Source organism: Bos grunniens, chromosome 3 (genome assembly GCF_055505025.1).
Source record: "Bos grunniens cultivar Pamir isolate PY7600 chromosome 3, Bosgru_T2T1.0, whole genome shotgun sequence".
NCBI lineage: Eukaryota > Metazoa > Chordata > Mammalia > Artiodactyla > Bovidae > Bos > Bos grunniens.
In genome coordinates, this window is record NC_141167.1 from 113,228,415 (window position 1) to 113,235,822 (window position 7,408).

The following is a 7,408-nucleotide window of genomic DNA, read 5'->3' on the forward strand; positions in this document are numbered from 1 at the left end:
CAAAACCTAAAATAAGTAGAAGGAAGGAAATCGTAAATATCGGAGTAGAAATAAATGAAATAGAGAAAGAAAACAATTGCAAAGATCAACGAAACTAAAAGCTGGTTCTCTGAAAAGATAAACCAGACTGATAAACCTTTAGCCAGACTCATCAAGAAAAAAAGGGAGAGGACTCAGATCAGTTAAATTAGAAATGAAAACGGTTAAGTTACAACTGACTCCATAGAAATACCAAGAATAACAGATTACTGTGAACAACTGTATGCCAATAAAATAGACAACCTGGAAGAAATGGACAAGCTCTTAGAAGGGTACAGTCTCCCAAGACTAAACCAGTAAGAAACAGAAAATATATGAACAGACCAAGCACTGAAATTGAAACCATGATTGAAAACTTCCCAACAAACAAAAGTCTACAACCTGACGGCCTCACGGGTGAATTTTATCAAACATTTAGGGAAAAGTTATCAAACCTTTATCCCTCTGAAACTCTTCCAAAAAGTTGCAGAGAAAGGAAAACTTCCCAATCATTTCATGAGGCCACCATCACCCTTATACCAAAACCAGACAAAGATACCACAAAAAAAAGAAAATTACAGGCTAATATCACTGATGAAGATAGATGTAAAAATACTCAACAAAATACTAGCAATCTGTATCCAACAATACATTAAAAAGATCATACACCATAATCAAGTGGGATTCATCCCAGGGATGCAAGAAACTTTCAACAACCACAAATCAGTTAATGTGATACACCATATCAACAATTTGAAAAATACCACACGATCATCTCAATAGATGCAGAAAAGGCTGTCGACAAAACTCAGCACCCATTTATGATTAAAAAAAAAAAAAAAAACCTCTCCAGGAAGTGGGCCTAGAGGGTACACAGCTCAACATAATAAAGGTCGTATATGACAAACCTACAGCTAGCATCATCAATTCAGTTCAGTTGCTCATTCTTGCCCGACTCCTTGCGACCCCATGGACTGCAGCACGCCACGCCTCCCTGTCCACCACCAACTCCCAGAGTTTACTCAAACTCATGTCCATTGAGTCAGTGATGCCATCCAGCCATCTCATCCTCTGTCATCCCCTTCTCCTCCAATCTTTCCCACCATCAGGGTCTTTTCTGAGGAGTGACTTCCCATCAGGTGGCCAAAGTATTGGAGCTTCAGCTTCAGCATCAGTCCTTCCAATGAATATTCAGGACTGATCTCCTTTAGAATAGACTGGTTGGATCTCCTTGCTGTCCAAGGGACTCTCAAGAGTCTTCTCCAACACCACAGTTCAAAAGCATTAATTCTTCAGTGATCAGCTTTCTTTATAGTCCAACTCTCACATCCATATATGACTACAGGAAAAACCATAGCCTTGACTAGATGGACCTTTGCTGGCAAAGTAACATCTCTGCTTTTTAATATGCTATCTGCTGCTGCTGCTGCTAAGTCACTTCAGTTGTGTCCAACTCTGTGTGACCCCATAGACGGCAGCCCACCAGGCTCCCCCGTCCCTGGGATTCTCCAGGCAAGAATACTGGAGTGGGTTGCCATTTCCTTCTCCAATGCATGAAAGTGAAAGGTGACAGGGGACTCACTCAGTCGCATCCAACTCTTCGCAACCCCATGGACTGCAGCCCACCAGGCTCCTCCGTCCATGGGATTTTCCAGGCAAGAGTACTGGAGTGGGGTGCCATCGCCTTCTCCGAATATGCTATCTAGGTTGGTCATAATGAAGAAGGAATTCATAGGGCCTGGACTCCATCTTAGGCCTGTTCATGCTGATCATGCTCGGCCACCTTTCCGATGGACTCTGAACTCTGTGTTTAGTGCCTATGAAAACAACCACAGAAGGATAAGACCCCCCTCCAGACAGGGGAAGCTTGAAGATCGTATCTAGGTTACTCATCGCCTAAGAGAAAACATACACTAATCATCCCTTCCTCCAGACAGGCCATAAATTTTTCTGTACCTATCAGAGTGTAACCTCAGGTTTATTGATTATTGGCTAATTGTTTGACTGTTTGAGCACATGAGCACATAGCACGTGAATGATGGGGTTATTGGGATTGTATTTTCCTTGGTTTATGTAAGTCTCAAGGAATTTGGAGTGGTGGCTTCAGACACGAACACATGGGGTATAAAAGATTTTCACAAATGCTGGTCGGGGTCCTTGGCTAAGAGGAGACTCTGCCTTCAGCCCACTGGTGTAATAAACTGCACTCCACTATCTGCATTGTCCTTCTGAGTGAGTTTGTTTCCCGGAACGTGTGGCTACAACACCTTTCCTTACAAGGAGTAAGCGTCTTTTAATTTCATGGCTGCAGTCACCATCTGCAGTGATTTTGGAGCCCAAAAAAATAAAGTCTGACACTGTTTCCACTGTTTCTGCATCTATTTGCCATGAAGTGATGGAACCGGATGCCATGATCTTCGTTTTCTGAATGTTGAGCTTTAAGCCAATGTTTTCACTCTCCTCTTTCACTTTCATCAAGAGGCTCTTTGGTTCTTCTTCACTGTCTGCCATGAGTGATGTCATCTGCATGTCTGAGGTTATTGATATTTCTCCCAGCAATCTTGATTCTAGCTTGTGCTTCATCCAGCTCAGCATTTCTCATGATGTATTCTGCATATAAGTTAAATAAGCAGGGTGACAATATGCAGCCTTGATGTACTCCTTTCCCTATTTGGAACCAGTCTGTTGTTCCATGTCCAGTTCTAACTGTTGAATCCTGGCCTGCATACAGATTTCTCAAGAGGCAGGTCAGATGGTCTGGTATTCCCATCTCTTTCAGAATTTTCCACAGTTTATTATGATCCACATGAGAGGGTAACAGGCAGGAAGGCCAGGGGTCTCCAAACAGAGGAAATAGCCTGCAAGTGTCAGACATTTTTATCTCTCTGAAGCAGCAGGAGGAAACAAACTACCGATATTTTTTCCTTCTCTATACACATTTAAAAGGAGGTTTCTCTTAAAATACTGTGTTGCCATAATGACATCTGGTTTCACCTGAAGTTAACTATTCTCAAACCTTGAGTTAACCAATGCCTTTGTCTTATAATGTTTGTCTTAAGCTATGCTAATGTGCTATGCATTTACCCCAAACTCTGTCTTCAAGTCGGTTCTGCCTCTTGGCTCAGAACCTACTTGACAAACCAGTATGTTATATTCAGATATTGTTCCCCTAATCTATGTAAATGAAACTATTTGTATGGTGATCTGCCCTTCTTCAAGATTCAAGCTAATCACTTTATGGCCTAGGATGAACCATTGGGTGCTAAGATTATCCCAAAATGCATCTTATGGGTGAGGGGCCTGGTGCCATTCTGAATTTTAAGACGTTCCTTTCTTTCATTAACAGACTGCTAGTGACTATATAACACCCAGCTGAAGACTAGCAGGGGGGTACTCTTTCTGCCCCCTTCTGATGCCTATGTCAGAAGCTTTCTCTATCTCTTTTATACTTTAATAAAACTTTATTCCACAAAAGCTCTGAGCGATCAAGCCTCGTCTCTGGCCCCGGATTGAATTCTTCTCCTCCGGAGGCCAAGAATCCTGGCGTCTTTGCGTGATTCAACAACAACCTTTCACACACAGTCAAAGGCTTTGGCATAGTCAATAAAGCAGAAATAGATATTTTTTCGGAATTCTCTTGATTTTTCAATGATCCAACGGATACTGGCAATTTGATTTCCAGTTCCTCTGCCTTTTCTAAATCCATCTTGAACATCTGGAAGTTCATGGTTCACATATTGTTGAAGCCTGGCTTGGAGAATTTTGAGCATTACTTTACTAGCATGTGAGATGGGTGCAATTGGGCGGTAGTTTGAGCATTCTTTGGCATTGCCTTTCTTTGGCATTGGAATGAAAACTGACCTTTTCCAGGCCTGTGGCCACTGCTGGGTTTTCCAAATTTTGGCATATTAAGACAACAGTTCCACAGCATTGTCTTTAGGATTTGAAATAGCTCAGCTGGAATTGCATCACCTCCACTAGCTTTGTTCATAGTGATGCTTCCTAAGGCCCACTTGACTTCACATTCCAGGATGTCTGGGTGTAGGTGAGTGATCACACCATCCTGGTTATCTGGGTCATGAAGATCTTTTCTGTATACTTCTTCTGTGTATTCTTGCCTCTGCTTCTTAATATCTTCTGCTTCTGTTAGGTCCATACCATTTCTGTCCTGTGTATTTCTGTCCTTCTGCCCCTCTTTTCTTGAAATGTTCCCTTGCTATCTCTAATTTTCTTGAATTAGAGCTAGCATCATACTCAGTGGTGAAAAGCTGAAAGCATTCCCTCTGAGATCAGGAACAAGACAAGACAGGACAAGGATGTCCATTCTCACCACTTTTATTCAGCACAGTTTTGGAAGTTAGCCATAGCCATCAGAGAAGAAAAAGAAGTAAAGGGAATCCAAATTGGAAAAGAAGAAGTTGAACTGTCAATTTTTGCAGAGGACATGATACTCTACAGAGAAGATCCTAAAGATACTATCAGAAAACTACTAGAGCTCATCAGTGAATTTGCTAAAGTTGCAGGCTATAAAATAACACACAGAAATCTATTGTATTTTTATACACTAACAGCAAAAGATCAAAAAGAGAAACTCAAGAAGCAATTCCATTTATCATTGCATCAAAAAGAATAAAATACCTAGGAATAAACCTACCTAAGGAGACAAAAACCTGTGTTTCAAAAACTACAAGATGCTGATGAAAAAGATCAAAGAAGACATAAACAGATGGAAAGATACAGTATGATCATGGATTGGAAGAATCAACATTTGCAAAATGGCTGTACTACTCAAGGAAATCTACAGATTCAAAGCAACCCCTATCAAATTACCAATGGCAGTTTTCACAGAACTAGAACCAAAAAAAGTCTCAAAAGTTATATGGAAACACATAAGACCCCAAATAGCCAAAGCAATCTTGACAAAAGAAAAATGGAACTGTAGGAATCAAGCTCCCTGATTTCAGACCATACTACAAAGCTACAGTCATCAAAACAGTATGGTACTGGCACAAAAATAGAAATATAGTTCAATGGAACAGGATAGAAAACCCAGAAATAAGCTCATGCACCTATCAGTTCAGTTCAGTTGCTCAGTTGTGTCCAACTCTTTGTGACCCCATGAATCCATGCCAGGCCTCCCTGTCCATCACCAAGTCCTGGAATGTAAGGTCCATGAATCAAGGCAAATTGGAAGTGGTCAAACAGGAGATGGCAATAGTGAACGTCGACATTCTAGGAATCAGTGAACTAAAATGGACTGGAATGGGTGAATTTAACTCAGATGACCATTATATCTAAGAATTGAAGGTTTTGAACTGTGGTGTTGGAGAAGACTCTTGAGAGTCCCTTGGACAGCAAGTAGATCCAACCAGTCCATTCTAAAGGAGATCACTCTGGGGTGTTCTTTGGAAGGACTGATACTAAAGCTGAAACTCCAGTACTTTGGCCACCTCATGCAAACAGTTGACTCATTGGAAAAGACCGTGATGCTGGGAGGGATCGGGGCAGGAGGAGAAGGGGAAGACAGAGGATGAGATGGCTGGATGCCATCACTAACTCAATGCACGTGAGTCTGAGTGAACTCCACGAGTTGGTGATGGACAGGGAGGCCTGGCGTGCTGCGATCCATGGGGTCGCAAAGAGTCGGACATGACTGGGCAACTGAACTGAACTGAACAAAAAAAGAAATTATACAAATGAACTTATTTACAAAATAGGAAGAGACAGACTTAGAAAATGAACTTATGGTTGCTGTCACCTACAGTAAATGCTGCATTTTCTTTCACTGAAACCCTGTGTCAGAAGACAGGTTTTTCTGCACACAAGGCATAAAACTCAATCTTGGTTCAGCAACACCTTGACATGAGGAGAGAGAAATAAGGCAAGAAGTAACAAAAATAAGTAGAGAAATGAAAAATAAATGAGGAGTAAGGAAAATCAGGAATGAGCCAGTAAGGAACAAAGATTTAATAAAGAGGAGAAAAAAAGCAAAGACACTAGGGAGGGAAATGCAATTGACCCTGGAACAAAGCAGGTTTGAACTAGGCTGGTCAACTTACATGTGGATTTATTTTCCAATATTAAATAATATGGACTACATAATTTGTGACTCATTGAATCTGCAGATGTTGGCCACAAACAGAGAGGAACCTCAGATATGGAGGTACTATGGGTACAGATGATCAACTATAATTTATATGTAGATTTTAGACTGTGAGGAGAGTTGGCCCACAACCCACACATAGTTCAAGGGTCAACTGTACATGAATAGTGGCTGATCAACTATCATACAAATCAGGTTTAGCCAAGAGCAACCACAAGGCTTTCACTTCACCCTCCAGCCAAGATGGCTGCCGCCCAACCCTTAACAAGCCCACGGCCTCAGCTGTGGCTGCAGCTCGCCCTCAGTAGACACCAGATGACTTCTTCTCACAGTCTTGCCATTGAAACCTACATACCGAGCTGTGTGTAAATGATGTGTACTCCTCTGTCATGAGGTGACACTGGAAAATCTGCCAGGGACATTTCCAAGGGAGGACTGGTTTGGGGTTGTCTGGATGGGAAAACAAATCATGCACTGACACAACATTCTCAACATCATCTAACACAGACACGGGTCAAGTGCCTGGCAGCTTAGAACCAAATACCTATACTGTATGATCTACCACAGAAGAGTGCAACACTGATAACACTCTGAGAGCAGACTTGAATTAAAATGAAGACCAGATTTGTCAAGGCTTGGATCTGAGTGTGGTACTACCTTCTCTCACTAACACAGTAAAGGAAAATGGCAAAATCAAGTCTTCTTACAAGAGAGAGCCAATAAACCTTGGCTGTGACATTACCTTGGGTTTTGCTGGACCTGCAGTCCATGGTTCAGCTCTCTTTGACAGTGAGAGCTGTTTTGACTGTGAGGGCTGGCTTGCTGGGTTCCAGCCCATGACCTGGTACAGTGCCAAATCCAACCTGACAAGGAATAACTTGGCAGTGCATTACAGGACTGGGGACGTCCACCTGCATGCTAGGGAGTGATTCAGGGGACGGAATTTGGAGGATCAGTTTAACAAAAAGAATACGAAGATCTTGACAGTCAAGTGAATGTTGCTTGGATATTAGGCATCAGCTGCACTCATTTGGGTATTCCAGCTAAATGTCAATTGGATCCCATTACTTCTGTTTCTACAAAAGTCAACAATTCTGGTTCAAATGGAATGAGCTTCATTTAGACAGTGTGTCTGGTGTGAAGCTGACGTGTCTTCTGGTAAACAGGAAGAGCGTTACTGTCGGAGGCCATAAACTTGGGGTTTCTCTGGGGTGGGACGTTTATCTAAATGTAGACACCTCTAGGAAGAGATATCAGAAGATGGGTCTTGATACAATTCCCCAGTGA

At 42.0% G+C, this 7,408-nt stretch overlaps 1 pseudogene; it reads left to right on the plus strand.

Annotated features, from left to right (window-relative positions):
* The first annotated feature begins 383 nt into the window (after positions 1-383).
* On the plus strand, positions 384-7,408 carry LOC147376879 (non-selective voltage-gated ion channel VDAC2 pseudogene; annotated as a pseudogene).